At 49.4% G+C, this 24,333-nt stretch overlaps 1 protein-coding gene across 3 annotated transcripts in view; it reads left to right on the top strand.

Annotated features, from left to right (window-relative positions):
* The first annotated feature begins 4,867 nt into the window (after positions 1–4,867).
* The window catches only part of NDRG3 (NDRG family member 3), a 51,218-nt gene continuing 31,752 nt past the window's right edge, over positions 4,868–24,333 (top strand). For 2 of the 3 annotated variants that reach the window (XM_066587356.1, XM_066587354.1), the window contains exon 1: positions 4,868–4,972. The gene's annotated coding sequence lies outside the window, so the exon portion shown is untranslated. Of the gene's footprint in view, positions 5,027–24,333 lie in introns of all 3 variants that reach the window. The other variant, XM_066587355.1, reaches the window with a different exon arrangement.

Here is a 24,333-nt window from a genome sequence, read left to right as displayed (position 1 = left end):
TAGGACCTAGTGCCTCTTTTGGGGCAAAAATTATTATAAGACAGGGTCTTATTTTCAGGGAAACACGGGTAGTTGCACCTGAATGAGGGAAATTTCTTCAACTTCGACAATGATTCAAACTCCACACATAGCGCAGGAGTTCGAAAAAAAACGCCGGAAAATAGGGCATGTCCTATTTTTTCTCAGCCATAGTTTTACCAGCCGAGCAAAGAGCTAATGAAAACGAAACCACTGAAATCCATTGAAAGCAGAGGTTTAGTTTTGTCCCGTGATGCTGTAGTGATTCTCACAGCTGCGAAAGGGGAGAAAAACATGTCCATGCTCAGTTTTTGGCCAGTGTGCTGCACACAGACCCATCGTAGCCAAAACACCAATCCACATATCACTGGTTTCACACGGACATACAATAGAAAAAACTGGCAGCATGCACTACTCTGGTCCAATTTGTACATGAGAGCAGGCCAATGGGGATGCAAAAAAAAAGGGACAGCCTATAGACGCCATCCATGTACTGCTCATGTTTTGTGGATCTCTTGCTAAGAGATGCAGGAAAAAATGAATTGGTGCATGTTTTAATATTTTTTTACGGACTTGAAAATAAATGGCATATAGAGGTAAAAATGGACATAGGGACCTCGCACCGCTCCTATTTTGTGTTGCCCATTTTTTATTTTAGCTGCTTTTGAGCGATAGAGAACTGGAGTCACAAGTCCATGCCGGTCTTTTTGTTGTTTCTAATATTCACATTTGCGCTTTTTCATCTAACCATATTCACAGTGAATTTACAATGTTCAGACTCCGCAGCGCTCCAGCAACAACCCCCCACCCCCCTTCCCACCAATTGATAGATGTCCTAATTTTAAGCAGACTGTCATAGTGATAAATGCCCTTGCATGTTGCCATGTAAACTACAGCTGCTTGCTGTAACCCCATCCTACCACATGAGGTGATAGGGAGGAGGCATTCTCTATTTCGCTCCCTTCGCTTTTAGACTCTGAGAATGCTGCTCTGAGACGTGCAAAACATGTTGGTCTCAATATCACAAGACCTGCGATACCCTGTGATTCAACATAGTCTTGGGCTGTACACATAGAGTAGACTCAGCACTTCCCTTTAAAGTGATGCAATGAATTATGTGGGTCAGGAACACTATCTTTTCTCCTTAGGGAGAGCAACTAGAAGGTGGGCGAATGAAGAGAAGACCATTCATGCTCCTCTGGGTAATATGCAAATAAGGGAATAAGGGAGATGGAATAATACCTCTGCAGCGCCACCTATTGGAAGACAGCATTCCTGAATGATGTATGTTGTTGGACCTACACATCTGCGACGTCAGGTATACCAATCATATCTTGTGTTAGGCTGTTTCTGCAGTACTGTAGTTGCTCAACAACTCTGACTTGGTCTGTGTAATGCATTCACAGTGCAAATTATTAGAACAGATGCTTGAGTACGATGAAGAGCTCTCTAGGCATAGATTTCATATGTAGCTACCTGTAAGGTACCACGAGACGCTACATATAGCAGTGTCACGGAGAAATGAACACTGTGGGTATGGCCGGAGGTCTAGTCCTTGTCACGGTGTAACCGAGTGGTAACACAGGGGGGATGCTGATGGAAGTATATATGTGTATCACGTCGTGACGCCACTGTTCTCACGCCGTTATTCTATGTGGCGGAGTAATAAACACTGGACAAGTGTATCGCACCTCGGGTCCTCAGGAACGGTTGAGGCCCGGAAAAACTTTGCTTAGATAAGCTTTGCAAACAGGTAGTTCCAGGTACATTCGCGGCAGCAGTTACAGCAGTAGTTACAGGTAGAAGCTCAGAGGTTGGGAGGAAAATACACCGGCACAATACGGCCCTATAGTCCACGTTATCTATATGTCACCGGTCCTGGACATGAAATATACTCCAGAGGAAGCAAGAAAGCAAGATCCTCTCCACATACTCTCTGGCAAGAAATCACTTAGAAGAAGGCTTAGCCTAGATGCACCCCGGATATTCTCCGCATGGGTGTCACAATCACGTACCTCTGTGTGGTGACCCTATTGGTGTACAGTCACGCAGGAAAAATAAAGCCTGTAGTGTGAATGGGTACCTGTTTTAGTGAAACGGGGATGTTGGGGGTTAGTGACTCACTCGTTCTCTCATGGGTTTCACATGCGGTTAAGCTGTCTCTCCGTCTCCTCCATATTAGACACAAGGAAACTAGAGATGTCTCCAAGCAGTTTCTCCAGCTGATCAGGGAAGAGGGAAGATCCTCAGCTCCTCCATAGGGAACCTCTCCTTCTCCATTTTCAATGCAGGGAAGCTGAAGGTGCTTCCCTGCATCACTGTGGGTCCTCCAACAGCATGGGAAGATGGAAGATCATCAACAACTAGAGATGAGCGAACGTACTCGGTAAGGCCGATTTCGCAATCGAGCACCGCGATTTTCGAGTACTTCACTACTCGGGTGAAAAGATTCGGGGGTCGCCGGGGGGCGGGGCGTGGCGTGGTGGAGCGGGGGTAGCAGCGCGGAACAGGGGGGAGCCCTCTCTCTCCCTCTCCCCCCCACTCCCCTCTGCAACCCCCCGCTCACCCACGGCGCCCCCCGAATTTTTTCACCCGAGTAGTGAAGTACTCGAAAATCGCGGTGCTCGATTGCGAAATCGGCCTTACCAAGTACGTTCGCTCATCTCTATCAACAACCACTCCCGCTCTCAGACACTCACTTTTATCACCTCACTTGTACCACATGACACAGTAAGAAAGACACATTCAGCAGCAGAGCTCACAGGCAATGATTTTTAAGGGAGTTAACCCTTCAGACGCCGCAGCTGTGCAACTTACATACAGAAAATAGACATGACAGTTTTGCACAGTGCATCCACATGACAAAACATGTATGACAGTTATGGAGGGGACCAGGATGTTGTTCTGGGACACTACACAACCTATTAAGCTTACAACCTACTGCTTTTGGGTTTGCTGTGAACAGTACAGAATAGTGCAACCTCTTGAGATTTGCCTGAGAGGTAGCAAATCAAAGGATCTAAGACATGCCAATCTGTTAATGCCCTTAGGGCTCCTTCACACCGGTGAGGGTGATATCGAGCCATGAATCATGGCTCGAGAGAGATCGCCCTCGCCATTCATGTGAAGCCCGTGGATGCGAAGCATTTTTATGTGGAAACAGCCTTGCATCATAGCGGGGATGAAGGAATCCCCACCGCAGCTGTCACAGCTGCAGCACAGGATCGGCGAGTTCACCCGTTGTATTCAATGGGGCTGGTGCTGCCACCACCCCCACTGAAGGCAATGGGCGATATCGCAGAAGGATAGGATGTGCTGCGAACATCACAAGTGTTAATCAATCCATTAAAAAGAAGGGGTTTCATGTCTGTGTGAGATTTGCGCAGCTCGCAACGCACAAATCTCACACAGTTTTCTCGCCAGTGTGAAGGCACCCTTAGATGCTCTCACAAATGTAGATTTTGTTCAGGTTTTTTATGCATTTTTTGAAGCCAAATCCAGGTGAAAACCATAAAGGCAGAGAAAGATTAAGGCCTCACGTCCACGGCTGAAATAAAATGTAAAATCCGGAGCGGATCACCCGCAGCGTGATCCGTGCGCCCATAGGGATGCATTGGACACCTGCAGGTAATTAAATACCTGCGGATGTCATTTTCCCCCTGAGGCGCGGATTGCGTGTGCGGGAAATCACCCGCAGCATGCACCATTTTTAGTGCGGGTCTCCCGCGGCTTCTTTTGAAGCCTATGGAAGCCATCTGGATCCGCGGCATACCCGCAGCAGAATTTCTGCTCTTCGGCGCAATAGAGCAGGAGTTCAAGAAGGGTGCACGGCGCATGTGTGCGGCACACTGCCAGCGTGCCGAGCACATCCGCTGGGCCGAAGAAAGAAGATCCGGACGCGGCGGAGGGGAGATCCGGAGCGTTCAGACAGGTACGTAATTCTTCTTTTAGGCCTCATGTCCGCGGGAAAGGAGGGACCCGCTGCGGGATTCTGCATGGAGAATCTGCGGCAGGCCTGATTTTCCCCGTGTACATGAGGCCTAAAGCCCAGACACAACTTCTCCTTTGTGGATCCACATCTGGTTCTGGCTCCAAAAGCTGTGCCCTCATCTCCTTTTTTTCTGGACCCCATTAGGCTAAATAAGCCTTAAAATCACAGTGGGGGGTGCCCGGCGCACACGTGAACGTGCATGTGCAAAAAGTACTGTAAAATGTGCCGATACACATGCAAGAGCGCCTTGTTCACGGCGCAAATACGTTCCGCTTAGGTGTGCAGAAAAACGCAAACACCCGTCCGAAGGAGCCCTAATACTGCACGTCAGCATGTTGTGGAGAAGACTACAACCCCCAGCAGGAACCTGAAGCTGCAGCTGCTGGGGGTTGTAGTTCACCAGGACCATGGGGGGCCCCAGCATGAATAGGTGGCATTCAGGGAGGGAGCTGACACCCAAAATGTAACCTAGATGTCATCTTAGCCACCAGTCAGGCCGCTCAGGGTTTCATCTGTGGGGCAGTGTGAGCCGGCAGGGGGCGCTGTGGCTACTACTATGCTGTTAGGTGGAGCACTGTGTGAGTTGTCGTCTGCCCCTGCTTATAAATGAGGTGACATGTCGGGGCCGCTGGAGGCTGTATACCATCCCCGGGAGGGTGAATGTATAGAGCCAGTATATCGCCCTGGGAGGGGGACGTGTATCAGCAAGGGGAGTTGATATCGTGTAGCCCCGCCCCCATGTAATAATAATAATAACGACAACACATGGAAATGGCTCCAGCCGCCGCCCACCAATCACAGCCGCGCTCTCATCTCCCGGCGCAGCTGTCATCGGCAGCCAATAGCTGGCGGCGTAACGCCGGGAATTAAAGACGCGCAGAGGGCGGTGCTGGGTATCCGTCATCCCGGGGTCACAGCAGCCGGCGCGGCACCGCGAGGAGGACGGCGAGAGTCACTGCGGAGGTGAGAGGCGGCCGGGAGGGGACAGGTGTGCGCGGCGCTACGAGCTGACGACGGGTAGATGCTGCGGCTTCACACGGGGCGGCCAGAAAGTCTGCAGCGAGATGTGTGCCTGGAGTTTGCTGGGACATACCAATGGTGTACGGGGGGGGGGTTCATCCTCATCTCCGTTACTGTGTAAATACTGTATGTAGTAATGGATACTTTGTATCTCTTTTCCTCCTCTTTCGGCCCCTGATCCTCCTGTACTGCAGCCCTTCTCCTAGTCCCACCTGTAACCTGCCTGTGATTGATGTCTGCAGCCCCTCCTGAATGGATCGCTGTCTGGCTATCCTATATGTTAGTGTGGATACACCATGTATAACATGACCTCTGCTGCAAAGAGACTGGATGAAATGGAACTTTAGTTTTCTTGCACTCCCAGGGCCAGTACCTGCAGAAGGTGTCCTGACTAATAGGGTTGTCTGTCTGGTTACCCCCTCTCCCATAATAGGGCTGCTGGGGGAAGTACTTGCCTCCCCACCACTGGGATCCAGTTGTGCAGCACCACTGTGGTCCCAGTGTTTGCTGTGATAGTCTGGTGACTGCTGCAGCGTCACATCCCTGAAGTGCTGGCATCATGGCGCTCAGGATGTAAGCGGCTGCAGCGGTCATCTGACCACTATCCCAACACAGTGGGAATGCATTGCTGGATCTGGCGGCACTGCAGGAGTATGTCCCAGTTTATTATTTTACCCCAGACTGGTCAAGCGATTGGACTGGCGCTGCCCACAATCTGTGTAAGAAAGGACAGGATTAGGAAATCATGGCTACTTTTAGAGGTCATCCCGTCAAGAGATCAATCACCGATCCACAGGATGGGTGATAAACATGTATAACCGCTGGGGTTGTGAAGATGGTGGCCCTTGGTGACTAGATTGGTGGTGCCATACACTTCTATGAGGCTGATGCCGATATTGGAGCGCCGCACTTCTCTGGAAGGGAGCCAAGCCAGGTCTGTTATCGAAAAGATACTGGTGAATCCCCCTGCACCCATACAGGGGTCTCTACTAGTTAAAAACTGGTGGCATTACCCTAGGCTATGCCTGTATGATCAGTTGGTGACTGACCTTTGGAACCCCCTCCTCTCCTGAGAATGACGGATTTGGCCCTTTAACTGGTTTCTCTGGAATTCTGGTAGCAGTCCCATTGGAGTGGTAGTCTGGATGCTTGACAATTGCTCCATTCCTTCAAGGACTCAACTGATCGGATACTTATTATCAGCTCAAGGGATGGGCTATAACTTAAAGGGGTTGTCGCATGTCAAGAACTTATCTATTCATTTCATTCTATTTCAGACCAAATCAACTCAATTAGCCAAAATGTGCCCCCTAAGCCTTCAGTTTACATCTGCACTGCTTTCTGTTGGCTGTAGGCCTTCATCCAAGTAGCAATCAATAACCCTTCTATGGGGAAGTCTCCTGTAGAGCTAGAAATGTCAGCCAGATCACTCCCTGTTATTGTTCGGCGCCCCAGTCCTTGTGTTTTCATGCATAAGAAGTCTCTTGCCTTTTGATTCTTTGAAGGGTTTTTGGCAGCGATTCGTCCTCTAGACTGTACATTCCAGTACACTTCTGTAATTATCATGCTGTTGCTGTGCTGAACCTACTAGTGAGAGGGATCAAACCTGGTACTAGAGAAATATCGGAGTAGTTGGGGTGAGGGATTAAACCTGGTACTGGGGAAATATTGGAGTAGTTGGGGAGAGGGGTCAAACCTGGTGCTGGAGAAATGTCGGAGTAGTTGGGGAGAGGGGTCAAACCTGGTGCTGGAGAAATGTCGGAGTAGTTGGGGAGAGGGGTCAAACCTGGTACTAGAGAAATATCGGAGTAGTTGGGGAGAGGGGTCAAACCTGGTGCTGGAGAAATGTCGGAGTAGTTGGGGAGAGGGGTCAAACCTGGTGCTGGAGAAATGTCGGAGTAGTTGGGGAGAGGGGTCAAACCTGGTGCTGGAGAAATGTCGGAGTAGTTGGGGGGGGGGAGAGGGGTCAAACCTGGTGCTGGGGAAATGTCGGAGTAGTTGGGGGGAGAGAGGGGTCAAACCTGGTGCTGGGGAAATGTCGGAGTAGTTGGGGGGGAGAGAGGGGTCAAACCTGGTGCTGGGGAAATGTCGGAGTAGTTGGGGGGAGGGGTCAAACCTGGTGCTGGGGAAATGTCGGAGTAGTTGGGGAGAGGGGTCAAACCTGGTGCTGGAGAAATGTCGGAGTAGTTGGGGAGAGGGGTCAAACCTGGTGCTGGAGAAATGTCGGAGTAGTTGGGGAGAGGGGTCAAACCTGGTGCTGGAGAAATGTCGGAGTAGTTGGGGAGAGGGGTCAAACCTGGTGCTGGAGAAATGTCGGAGTAGTTGGGGAGAGGGGTCACACCTGGTGCTGGGGAAATGTCGGAGTAGTTGGGGAGAGGGGTCACACCTGGTGCTGGGGAAATGTCGGAGTAGTTGGGGAGAGGGGTCACACCTGGTGCTGGGGAAATGTCGGAGTAGTTGGGGGGAGGGGTCAAACCTGGTGCTGGGGAAATGTCGGAGTAGTTGGGGGGAGGGGTCAAACCTGGTGCTGGGGAAATGTCGGAGTAGTTGGGGGGAGGGGTCAAACCTGGTGCTGGGGAAATGTCGGAGTAGTTGGTCTTGTACAATCAGGTCACTGATATTGGTCAGGTCCAGACATGGTGGGTAACTTCCAATCTGCTGCAAAATTCATAAGTTGCAGTTTGTTATGGGTCTGGCTGTAAATTTCAATCTTGGGCATTGCAGAGGGTGGACTCCGTGGTGAGCATGCCCCGCCAATTCTATAACATAACAAGTGTGCTGCAGATCTGACAACCCCATCCATATTGTACTGTAAATGGCTGTAGACATGCTTGCTGGGAATGTTAGCCCCGTCTAGAGCCAGCACTCTTAAAGCAACCCTCCAGTTTGTGGACAAAATTCTGTCCTGGGAGTATATTACAGTACCTGCAGTTCTTCCATGCCACCCCTACAATCTATCAGTTTTTGGCAAGCTATTATGGCTTTAGAAGCTTTCTAACTACATAGTCTTGATGGCTTTCTGATTGGTCAGTGGTGATTGCATGAACAGCTTTGGCCAATCAGGATGGGTATAGTGCATTAGTTGCGTAACACTTAAAATGCGCTGTGGAAGTAAGTAGCCTGAAGATAGTCAGCTATCTTGGATGGCTGAAAACAGGACCTGGAACTATATAGAAGATGCCCCCTCCAGTCCAGAAACCAGAGCATTGCATTAAAGGAAAATTAGGCCTAAAAATGAATGATAAAGCTATGTTCCTGAAACTGTCTTGTAGAGAACATGGAAGTTAAAGGAAGTCGGTCGTGTGTGCGTGGTTTTATTTATTTATTTTTTATTTTTTTATTTTTCTTAAATGTACGATAGTATGTAAAAAAGTTTTGATTACTTTCTTAGTGTCTCCTCTGCAGATATCGGCCCTCAAGTTCAGCATGCGCTATATGCAAACTAGCGATGGACCGTCTGGTGGGCAGGCCACCACTGCCTGTGATCCATCTGTTCATGTCCTTTGTTTTAAGAGCCACCCCATCCATGAGTAGTAATTTCTTCAGCTCCGCCCAATGAAGATGTCATACATACAACAGTGGACGGTCTATCACTTATATAGTGCAGGCTCTGTTTAAGGGCCAATAACTGCACAGTGGCAACACTCAAAGAAAGTAAAGTATCATAGAATGGTAGAGTTTGAAGGGACCTCCAGGGTCATCAGGTCCAACTCCCTGCTCATTGCAGGATCACTAAATCATCCCAGACAGATGTCTGTCCAGCCTTTGTTTGAACACTTCCATTGAAGGAGAACTCGTCACCTCCTGTGGTAACCTGTTCCACTCATTAATCACCCTCACTTTCTAATATCTAATCTGTGTCTCCTCCCTTTCAGTTTCATCCCATTTCTTCTAGTCTTTCCTTGTACAAATGAGGATAGGGCTGATCCCTCTCCAGTGTGACAGAACTTCAGATATTTGTAGACCGCTATTAAGTCTCCTCTCAGCCTTCTTTTTTGCAAGCTAAACATTCCCAGATCCTTTAACTGTTCCTCATAGGACATGATTTGCAGACCGCTCACCATCTTGGTAACTCTTCTCTGAACTTGCTCCAGTTTGTCTGTCTCTTATAAAGTGGGGTGCCCAGAACTGGACACAGTATTCCAGATGAGGTCTGACTAAGGAAAAGTAGAGGGGGATGATACATTCAATGTACCATTTCACATTTAATACTCTATTCTGTTGATAGCCCAGGTGCCAGAAGTCCTTTATGATTTTAGGTGATCCCCCTGCTGAGACCTCCACTAATGGCAATAACTGGGTCCTATGTTCCCCTCCTCACTGAATGAATGGAGCGGTGGTCATGCGTGCTCGGTGCCCCTCCATGCACTTTCTCTGAAACTACTGCAGATGGTTAGAGTGAGCCCTTCAGCCCTGTTGAAATGAATGGAGTGGCAGCTGCGCATGCATAGCATGCACTCCATTCAACTGGATGGGAGAATCAACCCGCTGTGACTAGGGGAACATGAGACCTCTTCTGATCATAAACGTATCCCCTATCCTGTGGTAAGGGGGAATTGTCTTTAGATTTTTTAATAACCCCCTTAATATTGAATACCCAACAGACAAGCAAAAATAAGACACTGACTCTTTTGGGGCAAAAATTAATAGGACAGTGTCTTATTTTCAGGGAAACACAGTATGTGCTGTGCCCCCATGATCACTAGGATAAATCCACGCTGGTGTTGCAGTACAGCCCCAAAGACTTCAAACTTTCCATGTTGGGTTGGAAGACTTGTAAAATAAGTGACTCATCCCTATATCCTTTTTTGTTCCAACAGGTCATTTGCAAAGGCCTGAGTAATGTACAGGAAGGATGACCACCCCCCCACCCCACCAATGTAGAACGTACTGTAAGCAGGAATGCACATGTCATTGATGAACTAACTCCTACACCCCGTCCGTGATGTGCAGGACATCACACGCTTCCATGTATTACTCATGTGAGATTGGCACAAAAATAAGATGGGCTGCAAATAGAGGTGAGCGAGCATACTCACTAAGGCAAATTACTCGAGCGAGCATTGCCATTTTCGAGTACATGCCTGCTCGTCTCAAAAGATGCGGGGGGCGGTGGGGGAGAGCGGGGAGGAACGGGGGGGGGATAAAATATCTCTCTCGCTCACCCCCCCCCCCCCCCCCCACGAATCTTTTGAGACGAGCGGGCATGTACTTGAAAATGGCAACTCCCTCTATTAAGCTTGCTGGAGGAGGGGTATTCAAGACCTGCTACCAGTAAGAACTGCTCTGTCGGCATGTCAAAGGACACGGAAGCCTACAGCAGTGACGGAGACCAGCGTGAGGGACCCGAATGCTGGCTGCTAGGTGAGTATTATACAACACCATTCTCCCACCCCCACCCCCCACTAAAAAAAATTTTTGCCTCAAGAGGCACAGTGCCATAATATAAGACAGTGTCTTATTTTTGGGGAAACACAGATGTGCCAGTGCACTTGGAGACATGATTTGGGGCTCAGACTTGTAGAACGTGCCGTGCCTCTAGACCAGCTGTCTCTCGGTGACGTCCCCTTTAAGTCGCTGTGTTGATGTCTCTTTATTATGGAGCAGAGACAATTGTAACCTGTAGAACCTTTGAGCAATTATGACTTTTTTCCCAGCGTCATCCTGACGGCAGACATGGAGGTTGCACCTTGACCTCGTAGGGACAGGAAGCAAGAGACTTTAAAAGGCTCCTCCCGTCTCCCATTCACCAGTGCTTCCTGTCCCTACAGGGACATGCAAGAGGAGCTCCCTCCAGGGAGCTGCAGGATGACAGCTGGGGGAACGGGCCACAGGGCTGGTTTCCCCCCTCACCCTTTTCCAAGCAGGCTGACTGGAGGGATTGACGGTCCACAGGGCTGCTTCCCTTCTCATCTCCCCTCCGGAGAGTCAGCGCGGTCCGGGAGCACGGCGGGCCACGGGTCTGACCGCCCGGGATTCACCACCGCAGCAGTCGGAGCGGCGGACCAGAGGTCCTTGAGTCCCCTCCTTCCTCCTCCAGCTCGGAGTTGTTTTTCAGCCGGGGAGAGCGGCGGGCCACGGGCTCAGATGCCTCTCTCCTCCAGGCATGCCGGCGCGGCCGCGCGCGGCGTCGGGGGGGCGGAACCAATGATGCGGCGTGACGCGGTGACGTCAGACGCCGTCAGCTGACCCGGAACAGCGGGAGATTTGAAAATAGAGACCCCCCCCCCGACAAGCTTCCACTGACAGCACACCTTCAGGGAAGGATTTATCTGTCTACCTGGTTCTGTCTGCGTTTCTGCATCATGACTACAAAGGAACCAGAGATGGAAGCCCTGCAAACTGTAAGTGTTACTTGTTGCAGGAATGTTATGCTCAGGGATTCAGCATTGTGTGTTTTTCCCTTATGTGCATGCATGTATATTCTGCAGGACAGTGAATCCACTCGGTCTAAACAGGACCTAAAGAAAAAACACAGAAAAGGCGCTCTGTGTCTTTAAAAAAAAAAAAAAAAAAAAAAAAAAAAAACTGGACAAAGCGTATAAAGAGCGCTATGCCCCGATTGTACCTCCAGGATCCTTACGGATAAACAGGCGCATTCAGGGAAGATATTAGATCCCTGCTTAGAGAGGAGGTCCGGGCATCGATTTCCAGTCTCCCCCCAGCTCAGCGGAAGGAAGGGCCGCTAAAAGGGCGAGCCACATACCACTAATGAGCTCAGAGTTTGAGCAATGCCTGGGCAACTTGTCAAATGGCGAACTCTTTGACCGTCCCCCTGACGCCAGGGATGAGAATATAAAGTACTATTTCTCATCTGGGGACCTGGCTGACCTGATCAAAGCAGTCAGGGATACAAGGGGATGTGGTCGAGCCAAGATCCGTACAGGACACCGTGTCCGGCGGGCTCAGACCAAGGAACCGCACAGTGTTTCCGTTTAATGATACCCTGAAGTAATCACGTATGAGTGCGCTGCGCGAACAAACACCTCTATTTGTCCTGCGAATATAAAGAGAGACTCCGCTTTGTGGAGAAAGACGTGAGCATCTACGCACGGTCCGGGAGCACGGCGGACCACAGGTCTGACCGCCCGGGGTTCACCACCGCAGCGGTCGGAGTGACGGACCAGAGGTCCTTGGGTCCCCTCCTTCCCCTGCCACAGCTCGGCGCAGTGGTTTCAGCCAGGGAGAGCGGCGGGCCATGGGCTCAGATGCCTCTCTCCTCCAGGCATGCTGGTGCGGCCGCACGCGGCGTCAGGCACAGGTGGCCATAATGGCCAAAAAGACAGCCCTGCCATTCAAGGACTCCTCTCATCTTAAAGACCCGATGGACAGGGTTGACGCCTTGATGGAAATGGGCCTGGCAAACAACGGCCTATACGCTGAAGTCCAATATCGCAGCGACTTCTGTGGCGAGGTCGATGTTCCTCTGATTGTGGAACTCGATGACCAGATTAAACAGAAGGCCCCTAGAGATACGTTACTGGGATGCATGCCTCTACTTAGATCAGCAACAGGCGGTCTGGCTGAAAACATGGAAAGCAGATACGGCTTCCAAAGGAAGGCCGTGTAACATCTCGGTTTCATGGCCAGCACATCTTTGGCGCGGACTCGGAGGAGATCCTAAAAAGAGCTACCGACAGGACCCACAGTTTCCCGGACCAAGCAAAAACGGGATTTCCCCACAAACCTCCGCCATCCTTCAAGCCATACCGAGGCAAAGGAAAGACGGGGTGCTGGTCCTACCCCAAAGGAGGCAGGAGTAAGACAAAAACAACCCCTTCCCCTGTAGGCGAGTACCAGGGGGGGCAGACTGTTGAGCTTTCCCGGCCCCCACGCAATCGCCCGCCCTGCAGGGTATCTTTGGAAATGAAATTTCTAAGGTGCTACAGATGGGGGCGATAGTCCAGGTCCCCGCAGTAGAACAGGGCTTGGGGTTCTACCCACCCCTATTTCTGATCAAAAAACCGAACGACAGTTTCGGATGATCCTTAATCTGAAGGGCCTGAACAGGTTGATTACCTACAAAAGGTTTAAGATGGAAACCATCAGGTCTGCAGTAACTCTGATCAAAAGAGGGGACTTTATGAGTACCGTCGTTCTAAAGGACGCGTACTACCACGTCCCAGTCCTGTCGGAACATCACAAGTACCTGCGGTTTGCCATCAGGATTGGCAGCCGTGTACACCATTTTCAATTCCAGTGCCTACCCCTCGGAATTTCAACGGCACCCAGGATATTCTCTAGAATAGCGCAGAGATGGTGGCGCATCTCCACGTGGCAGGCATTAACATTGTCCCATACCTGGACGATTTCCTAGTAATGGCATCCTCGCCGAAGATCCTCAAGGAGGATACCAGCCGAATCATCTCCCTGTTTCAGAGACTGGGGTGGTTAGTTAACTTCCCTAAATCTAGTCTTCTCCCTGAGACGCGAAAGACCTCCTGGGGGTACAGATAGACTCAGTGTCTCAGATCTTGTCTTTGCCTCCACCCAGGCAGGAAAAACTTAGTCTGGCAGCACAGAAATGCGGCCAGAAGAAACAAATAACGATTAGGGACGCAACGAGGCTCCTGGGCCTCATGACCTCCTGTATCGGCATTATTCCTTGGGCCCAGGCTCACTCAAGGACTCTACAGAGAGCCACCCTGGGCAACTGGGATGGGGCAACAACCTCTCTGGACCGCAGAACGCCCGTGTCATCAGCGGTCACAAGGTCCCTCCGCTGGTGGCGGTTAACTGGCAACCTAGAGGCGGAGTCCCCATGGGTGACAGAGCCCTTCATCTCCGTAGTCACCAACGCAAGCCAGCCTGGCTGGGGAGCGCAAGTGGGGCAGCGTTTGCTCCAGGGCAAATGGGGTCCGACACTGCGTGCCTAGACCTCAAATTTCAGAGAGCTTAGGGCCATCTGGGAGCATGTTAAGATCTTCCCGGATAACGGGACCGCCGTTTCACTTATTCACCACCAGGGAGGTAGCAGAAACTTTCACCTACTGAAATTAACAGCCCCGATTCTCCGATGGGCCGAGTCCACGGTACAGTCCCTGACAGCGGTCCATCTCAAGGGATCCCAGATCCTGACAGCCGACTTTCTAAGTCAAAGAGGCCTAGACCCCGGGGAATGGTCTCTGAATCGAGGAATTTCGTCTCATTACAGAAACCTGGGGCAGTCCACAGGTGGACCTGTTTGCGAGCAGCAAAAATTCAGAATGTCCCGCCTATTTTTCCCTAGATCCGAGGGACAAGTCCGAGGGGTTAGACGCTTTTTCCCATAGTTGGGACTTCAGTCTGGCGTACGCCTTCCCCCTCCCCCATACCCCTGATCCCGAGAGTTCTTCAGAAGGTCCAGCAGAGTAACATCACGCTGATCCTGATCACCCAACACTGGGGGAAAAAGGGCATGGTTTCCGGTGCTCCTAAAGCTCGCCATCTCGGAGCCAATCTGCCTTCCATCCAGGAAGGACCTTCTAGCGCAGGGCCCAGTTCCTTGCTCCAACCTAGAGAGACTGAACCTCGCAGTGTGGATATTGAGGAACAGACGCTAAGACAAGGTCTGTCCTCCAGAGTTATCGCAACTCTACGCCAGTTCGAAAACCTGTAACCTCAGCTACTTATAATAAGATTGGGGAAAAAATTCTCCTCCTGGAGGGGGCTGGGGGTCTCCAATCTTGACACTTTGGTGGCGGAGATTTTGGACTTCCTCCAGATAAAAACCTGAGAGCAGGAACCCTGGAAGTACAGGTAGCAGCGCTCTCAGCCATTCTAGACCAACCTTTGGCGGATCATAGACTGATCCGCAGGTTCATGAAAGCGGCAGAAGGAATGAGGTCAGTTAGCTGTAGTACAGCTTCCCCCATGGGACCTGAACCTAGTTTTCCAAAGCCTCTGCAAAGACCCCCTCAACCTATCGATCAGATTCCGATTAGGTTCCTCACGTTTAAAACTGTGTTCCTGGTAGCTATCACAGCAGCAAGGCATGTAAGCAAGCCCCAGGCCCTATCTTGTAAGACGTCTTACCTATTAAGCCAGGACGATAGGGTCCTACAAAAAACAGACCCCCGTTTTTCTTCCAAAGGTAGCCTCAAAATTCCACAGACAGCAAGAAATTATTCTCCCATCCTTCTGTCAAAATCCTCAAAACGATAGGGAAAGAGACTACCATAGCCTGGATGCAAGGAAGGCCATTCTATGCTACCCAGAGCAGACATTATCCTTTTAGGAAGGCTGACTGTCTTTTGTTCAATTTCAGGGGCCAGGCAGAGGAAGAGCGGCTTCTAGGAGACCCATTAGCCACCGGATAAAATCCACCATCCAGCAGGCCTACTCGTCCTGCAACAGCGCTATCCTTGAAGGACTCAAGGCCCATTCTACCAGGGCAGTATCCTGCTCCTGGGCAGAGAGGGCTATGGTGACGCCGGACCAAATCTGTAAGGCAGCCACATGGTCCAACCTGCACACATTCGCAAAACATCACAGGCCGAATGCGGACCTCTCCTCCGATCTCTCTCTTTCGGGAGAAGGGTCCTGCAGGCAGTGGTCCCTCCCTAAAGAGTTAATTTGGTATACTCCATGTCTGCCGTCAGGATGACGCTGGGAAAAGGGAGTGAATTTCTTACCGAAAATTCCTTTTTCCCGAGTCATCCTGACGGCACGTATTTCCCTCCCAAAAATTCACACGTTTATATAAACGTTTATGCGGGCACGAATCTGTAGCCCAGAGGCTCCTATGTTGGACATTTCCTTTAATGCGGAAAATTTGTGCATATTATCTTGTGTTATGTCTGGGTAAGCTACCCTCTTGTTTGTGTTCAAATGGAACTAACCATGTTATTTTTTTTTCGGAGCAAATAAATATCTTCCTTGGTTAACCACGACATGTCCATGTAAGTAATTTAGAAGACACTGGTGAATGGGAGACGGGAGGAGCCTTTTAAAGTCTCTTGCTTCCTGTCCCTACGAGGTCAAGGTGCAACCTCCATGTCTGCCGTCAGGATGACTCGGGAAAAAGGAATTTTCGGTAAGAAATTCACTCCCTTTTCCTCCCTGTTTCATTGTCTTTCCTTGAGCGCTCTTGGCTCTCAGCAGCCCCACCGCTGTGCGCACTGGTTCTTTTGTTCTCGGGTGTATTTATAAAACCTTAATGAAGGCATCGAATTCTAGGTGTAAAGAGAACCTGAAATCTTGCAAATTACTTAGATAGACTTTAAAGCCACGCAGTCCTTCTCGCTCGGCCAATTAATGGATATGCTGGCTGCTCTGCTCCATGTAATGTATATTCATGACTGTGCCCATCACGGCCGCTTATTACCCACTAGAATACATTTAATCCTCTTACATTTCTTGAAGCTGAGCCTGATAAATTGGAACTGAAGACCTATTCTGTTAATACAAACTGTCCCTGTACGTTAAAGGGTTCTGCCAACCTGGACGCCTATGGGATGTGACGTAAATGCCTTATGGCTCGGGAGTGCAGTGACTGTGCTGCGTACAGGAGGAGCTCGATGTAGCTGGTGCTCTTGGGCTTTACAAAAACTGCTGTGAATGTGAATAGACCATAGATGTCTAAAGTGGGGAACCCTTTTTTAACTGTCTCTAATACTGCAATTATAGTGCAATGCCATATTGGAAAAAAATCTACATCCAGTTGGCAGCATAGAATTCAAGGAATTTTCTCTGCTTTTGCCTTCTAGGCCCATCAGCAGTCTACTGAAGCCACTTAATGATTTATATGCACAAATTACAGCCTGGAGGGTGTATGGGTATGAAGGGTAAGCCTGGGCAATTGGAACTACCCAGTCTGCTTGTGTTGGCTTCTGGTTATACTGCAAAATCAATGACTGGTTGTGAGATATATTTTTTTTTTTCTTCAGACTATATCTATACAGCAGTCAGTGGTTTATCTCTTTGGGTAAATGATGATAAAATTCTATCAGCCTTCAGTAATTCCTTTAATGCACTTGCTGCATACAGTTTTATGGCTGAGTTCAGTGTGTAGTAGGTTTCTAAGCTTAGTTTTGCAAGAATTTATCATTTAGACTATGGAACCCTTTTATACACGAAAATCATTACACCTTACGAAGTTCCTGCAGAATTAAATGGTGCACTTGCCTGTTTTCAGCATTGAGTTTTCCTTTATGTGCATATAGAAAGCCTCATATTTGGTTTGCAAGTTCTGCTCTGCAGTTTCAGAGTGAAGGGTGTTCCCAGCACTGACCCATCTTTCTGTAGCTGCTGGTCCTGTTCCTCCTCACTCAACAGTGATTGACCGCTACTTGGGAATGACACTGCTGTTAGTCTTTGAGGGGACTGCCCAATGGTCCACTAAGACCAGAATGAGCAGAGATCTAAAATACTAGTTATAAATCTGCTCCGCTCTAGAACATGCTGCCTGCAGAATGGCTGGCACTTTCAATGTGACATGTTCACTTTAACTAAATGTCTGGCAGAGAATTTTGCGTGACCCATCAAAGTATCTCCAACTGCTATAGATGTATATTGAGCTAGCTTCACAGAATGTTAATCTGTTCAGCCTTTCTGGCCTGAGGTTTGACATATTACATATTTTTTTTATTTTATATTTTTGTGTTAAAGCGTCTATCCCAGATACTCCATGATTGGTAGAATAGAACTACTTTGGTTATTTCCAGGTGGTCAACACTGCTCAGTCTTGCTCCACTAGTGGTGTGGTGAGCAGTTGCTTCTGAAGTTGCTGTGTCTTCTCTGTTTAGAAGAGAAAAGAGCTACTGAGCATGTGCGACCACCTTGGAGATTTACTGAGCTGGACACAGAATAGTGCCGCCTTATGTTTCCATTCTAACATTGGTCCTGGAATATTTGGCGATTATACACCCTATTATTTGCACTTATTAAAAGTGTTTATGGCCTGTGTGATGGACAATATTTTTCCTGTTGTACAACTCCTTTTAATGAGGCAAAGTCACCTAAAGTATTGACTTTGGTCACTATGGCTTCCAGTGGACGTCCCTTTTTTTTTTTTTTTTGTTCTCCAGAAATGATGGAAACGTGCCAGGTGGACAGCTAAGTTTAGTGAGTCAAGTCAGTGCTCCTATTTTAAATAGTGTTCAGCTATGCAACAGAACCCTGGTACAGGTGAGTGTAGACCCTCAGGCTAGGTGAACTCAGCCTTAAAGGGGTTGTCCTAGAACCTCAACTTAAAGTAATGCAGGAAATGTTCTAAAACAAAATAATTACTTGTTAAATCTGCTGGTGATCCCTGCTAGTTTTTATTTTGCGTGATTGCCCCATGATCATCTACCATTGTCACGTTCTTTTGCTTGACTCTTAGGTTGGCTTCACAGGTGATAAAATAGTGCAAGATTTGTGCATTTCGAGATGCACACATGTGAGCGCCATGCTCTTGAATGGGGTCATACACATGAGCAATGTTTTCATAGCAATGCTATGCAAGAAATAAATCATGGCACGATTTATCTTACTGCATGATCTCGCATCGCAGCCCCATTGTTTTCAGTGGGGCGACCGGCAGCAGCGCCAGCCACATGGCAAGCAATGGGGAAATTCGGCAGTAGAGATGAGCGAGCATACTCGATAAGGCAAACTACTTGAGCAAGTATTGCCTTATTCGAGTACCTGCCCGCTCGTCTTTAAAGATTCGGCTGCCGGCATGGGTGACAGGTGAGTTGTGGCGGTGAGCGGGGGAGAGGGAGATCTCCCTGCCCCCTTCCGGCAGCCGAATCTTTAGACGAGCGGGCAGGTACTCGAATAAGGCACTACTCGCTCGAGTAGTTTGCCTTATCGAGTATGCTCGCTCATCTCTATTCGGCAGTCCACTGCCGTGGCTGTGACAACTGCGCCAGAGGATCTCTGAAGTGATGTGAGGCTGACTTCACATGAAACTGCCTCTCATCCACAGAGATTCCACATGATGGGGATGGGCTTCACTGCCCCATGTGGCGCTCGCCTGTGTGAAGTTGGCCTTAGGCCGGCCTCGCACGACCAGATTTGAATTCTCTCTGTCTGCGCAGGCAATCGGTTGCAGTTCCGATCACACTAGCGTGTCGGAATTACGTAATCTGTTAGCAGAAAATAAAACTCAGCATGTTCTATTTTTTTTTTTGCTTTGGATATATGCGACATATGGTCGTGTGTATACCCACAGCCCATGCGCAATTACATTATGTATCGGCTGTATGCATGTTTATGGCTGTGTGAGCCCGGCCTTAACCGGAGGTGATATAGATGTACCGAGCTATCGGCTAAAACTCGGGTGCCAGTTGACCACTTTTAGGAGCATATGCTTGTTTGCTTCTGTTAATTTAAAGGGGTTGTCCCGCGGCAGCAAGTGGGTCTATACACTTCTGTATGGCCATATTAATGCACTTTGTAATGTACATTGTGCATTAATTATGAGCCATACAGAAGTTATCAAAAGTTTTATACTTACCTGCTCCGTTGCTGGCGTCCTCGTCTCCATGGTGCCGACTAATTTTCGGCCTCCGATGGCCAAATTAGCCGCGCTTGCGCAGTCCGGGTCTTCTGCTGTCTTCAATGGGGCCGCTCGTGCAGAATGCCGGCTCCGTGTAGCTCCGCCCCGTCACGTGCCGATTCCAGCCAATCAGGAGGCTGGAATCGGCAATGGACCGCACAGAAGAGCTGCGGTCCACGGAGGGAGCAGACCCCGGCGGCCATCTTCAGCAGGTGAGTATGAAGACGCCGGACTGCCGGGATTCAGGTAAGCGCTGAGCGGTTTGTTTTTTTAACTCCTGCATCGGGGTTGTCTCGCGCCGAACGGGAGGGGGGGGGGGGGGTTAAAAAAAAAAAAACCCGTTTCGGCGCGGGACAACCCCTTTAATGCCCAGTAACAAGAACCTCCAGTGGTCCAATGAAGCTCTCTGAGGGACCTCTTACACTGGTCGATAAATTATTCAGATTCACGCATTAAGTGAGAATCTGAAGATTATCGCTCTGTGTACATGCGCGCCCCGACTTAATGAAAAAATTTGTTCTCTTCTCATTCGTCATGCAGTATGCATGCGCAATATACACTGTTAGAGCGTAGAAACCATCAGCCTGTCGGGTATCCGTTCCTGCCAGGTCGCCCCGTGTAAAAGGGCCCTGACACTTTATTGTTGGCAATGCACTGTCTAATTAATGGCTAATGTAACCTTTCTTCTTAAGTGAGCCTTCACCTTCTGGCGCTCGTGCGTCTCCATCTAAGTCTGTGCCCTACATTTCAGGTTTGAGCTTTTTCCTGTGCAGCTTACTCTTTCATACGGAATCTTCTGCGCCTTCAGACGGTGGCAATAAATGTGTGAAGTAACACTTCGGCTCGTGTAAAATATTGTTAATGATTTTAAGAGAATCCACATAATGAATTTTTTGCAGATGGAGCACAACGCGCTCGGAGTCCCGTGGCTGGTTTCCATGGTGAAGGAACCGGTGGGGTTTCTGGATTTGTCGTCTTCAATCTCTGAAGCTTTTCTTCAGTTTTCTGAAAGAAATCTGCAATTAGGAAAAGCTAAAAATTAACTTGCTGGTGTACTTTTGTTAGTCTGTTGTGGTGGGCAAGCCGTGTATTCTATGTAGATGTAAGAAATGTCGTAATCTTCACTTGTTTGTCGCTTTCTCTTCAGGATTTGGTAAGAGGAGAACAAAAAGCCGTTACAAAGTTAGGGCGATGTCTGTACGGGGTGGGCTGACATCAGAAAGCAACAGCTTATCACCTTATGCTTGTGCTATGAAAGAGGGTGTGCCAACTTGTCTATGGCAGTAAAGCGAGCTGTGGACTGTAGTTTATGCAGGTGAAGGGGGTATTTGGTGCAGATTTCAGGCCGCAACATGTCCAGTGTATGCTGAATGATAACTTTTTATATATACATTTTTTTTTTTCTCTCTCCAAATAAGCGGGTGAAAATATGGGTTGACCACTGAGGTCTGTGATTGGCTGCCACAGCCTGACGTCCTGCAAGTGCAGTGGCAGCAGGGACAGGCAATTGTAGGTTCAATGATTTGTTTTTGGGCACGGGCGAGATATTTAAAATATATTTATATTTAAGGGTGCCTTTCCACGGGCGTGATCTCACCGGCGGAATTACGCCGTCTGAAGCTTTCCATAGCAGTGCTATGGAAAGCGCCGGCCCCCTGTCCACAAGCGGAGAATCATTGAGATTCTCCGATCACGGCCGGCAATTCGCAGCATGCTGCGAATTGCCACCATTCTCCATGGTCAGCCTATCTATTAGATTAGGCTGACCGGCGGAGATTCGTCTGCGACTCCTGCTCCCGGGCGGCGGAGATCCGGCGCAAGATACAACAACACCCGTGGATAGGGGGCCAGGAGAACCTGTCACCTACCTACAGTGCCGTAAACTAAGTTATAGTGCTGTTAGCAGAAGTGACGGGGGTCTGGGAGACGTGTGTATTTGTGTTTTTTTTTTTTTTTTTGTTTGTTTTTTTGTTTGTTTTTTTTGTTTTTTTCTGCACATCCAGCTATTTTCAGTGCTGCGCGTTTTCATAGACTTGTATGGTCTGAGACTGTAAAATCGCGTGCGTTTTGGAATGAGATACTAGATGTAATTCAAAGTTTTGTCTATGTTGGTCTTAATCCTGAAGACTTTTGTATACTGGGTATTGTTGGGCATACTCTTCCAGTTCAATGCTCTGTATCAGGTGTGGAAGCGGATTATTGCTAGTTGGATGCAGTTTGTGGTCATTCTCCCCTCCCCCTTTCCTTTTTACAGCTTGGTACTGTAAAAAATGGGTAGAGACTCATCTGTCGACGGGATTTAAAAAACCCTTATCTGAATTGGACAATCCATCCTGATTAAAGGGTCCCGGATTACCAGCAGACTTGTGATGCATATGATGACCGTGGTACAGGGTGCCTTAATGAGCCAAAGCCATTCCTGCAGCTTGCATATAAAATGCTACAAAAGTGCACGTTTCATAAAAGCAGATCGTGAAATCTTGTGATTCAGCCAGATGCCTGCAACAGTCTGTCTCTGCAGCAGGTCGCGCCGTCTCCTGGATGCCAGCTCTCGGCTGGTTTCCACACACTGCTGTGTATTCGGAAATGTCAGCATAATACCTCGGCTGCGGTCTGGGCTCTGCGTCACCAGTGAATGTAGTTCATGTAGCCAGCGTCTATGTATAGTCAGGGCTTGCCAGACATTCTCCAAAATGGCCTATTTTATGGCTATATCAAGATAAATGGATTCACCCCTAGGAAGTACTGCACTGTATAAACAGTATGTCCTTGGCCTTACACTGTAGGGGACGTAAAGCTTTCACAAATGTACATGGTCAACCCAGAGGAGCATCGGATGCATGGCTACTACTGCCTGATTCCAGGTGTTGTAGTACACTGCAGTAACCGGCATTGGATTAGCATGTTTAGTAAAATTGCGAGATGCATTAAAAATGAGACCTTTCCTACAAGTATTAGTTCTGTGTGCAAAGTCTTCTGTATATTAGTTTATCACATTGAGGGGGGGGGGGGGGGGGGTTTGTTTTTTTTTGTTTTTTTTTAACCTTCAATCAGATGGTGATGGGTAAAACCTCCCTAGTGAGTCACATACTTGGTCACACAAGGTCCTGCTCTTAACAGCAGCTCTTCATTCTATATAATAGATGGGGGTCCTTTAAAGCGACCCTCCTGTTTCAGGACAAAATTCTGTAGCAGGAGGAGGTTGGTATATTACCTGCGGGTCTTCTGCCCCTCCCCATCTGATCTGCTGGATTTGGATCCTGTTTTGGCTATCCAAGATGACAGCAGCAATCTTCTATCTCCCTAAAGCACACTGAGCACTGCTCTGATTGGTAAGGGCTGATCACATGAGCCACACTGGTTTATCGAAGCGGGTATAATGCATTGGTAGTCTCTAACATTACCAGTGTACTGTGAAGAGTAGGTTGTCAGAAGTCTGCATCAGCCATCTAGCACAGCCCAAAATGCCCCCCCCCCCCCTTCTCCTTTTTTAATAACCTTAATTGGGTGTACTGCAGAGGAAAAACTGCAGGTAGTATAAACACACGTACACCCCACCTCCCCCCCCCCCCCCCCCCCCCCCCCCACTCTCTGGCTCTGGGACAAAATTTTGTCCCACAACTCGAAGGTCTCTTTTAATAGTGTATAATCCAGAGTCAGTAGATAATCCCTTCAAATAGAAATGGCTGGTTGTGAATATTCGTTCTGCCCCTCTGGAGCCCTCTTACTACAAATCGCCACGGCTCCATTTATCTTCTAGTCATCTGCGGGCCTTATTTTTACTGACTATGAATGATACACAAACCCATTAATATGATGGGTTCAGTCGCTCCTTTTCTCTGTGTATATAAGAAAAGTCCTATTTTAGCATCTCTTCGCAGACCGAAATCGCCCATGAATCTATGGGAGGTTTCCCTTTATGCAGACGTGAAAAACAGATGGCACATGGACTTTAAAAACAGAAAAAACATATGCAACACTGACAGAATTTGCAGGCTTCCATGTGAATGAATCCTTAAAGGGGTTGTCTCGCGAAACCAAGTGGGGTTATACACTTCCGTATGGCCATATTAATGCACTTTGTAATGTACATTGTGCATTAAATATGAGCCATACAGAAGTTATTCCACTTACCTGCTCCGTTGCTAGCGTCCTCGTCTCCATGGTTCCGTCTAAATTCGCTGGCAGCTTGCTTTTTTAGACGCGCTTGCGCAGTCCGGTCTTCTCCTTTCAGCACGAGCCGCTTCAGTGTGCTCCCCGCTACAGCTCTTCTGCGCATGCGCAGACGAGCTGTCACTGCTCGGGAGCGCGCTGGAGCGGCCATTCTGTACCTTCCTCTGTTAGAGGAAGGTGCAGAGCTGCCGAGCTGCCCAGAGAAGCCGCCCAGCTGTCAAGCCGCCCAGCTGTCCCGCCGTCCAGCTATCCTGGTAAGTGATGGGCCGGGGGGGCTGCCGCTGTGATGGGGGGGGGGCTGTCGCTGGGCCGGGGGAACTAGCGCTGGGCCGGGGGAACTAGCGCTGGGCCGGGGGAACTAGCGCTGGGCCGGGGGAACTAGCGCTGGGCCGGGGGAACTAGCGCTGGGCCGGGGGAACTAGCGCTGGGCCGGGGGAACTAGCGCTGGGCCGGGGGAACTAGCGCTGGGCCGGGGGAACTAGCGCTGGGCCGGGGGAACTAGCGCTGGGCCGGGGAGGGCTGTCGCTGCGCCGGGGGAACTAGCGCTGGGCCGGGGGGGGCTGTCGCTGCGCCGGGGGAACTAGCGCTGGGCCGGGGGAACTAGCGCTGGGCCGGGGGAACTAGCGCTGGGCCGGGGGGGGGGCTGTCGCTGCGCCGGGGGAACTAG

This window comes from Eleutherodactylus coqui, chromosome 13 (genome assembly GCF_035609145.1).
Source record: "Eleutherodactylus coqui strain aEleCoq1 chromosome 13, aEleCoq1.hap1, whole genome shotgun sequence".
Classification (NCBI taxonomy): Eukaryota; Metazoa; Chordata; class Amphibia; order Anura; family Eleutherodactylidae; genus Eleutherodactylus; species Eleutherodactylus coqui.
This window is presented reverse-complemented; position numbering and strand designations above follow the sequence as displayed.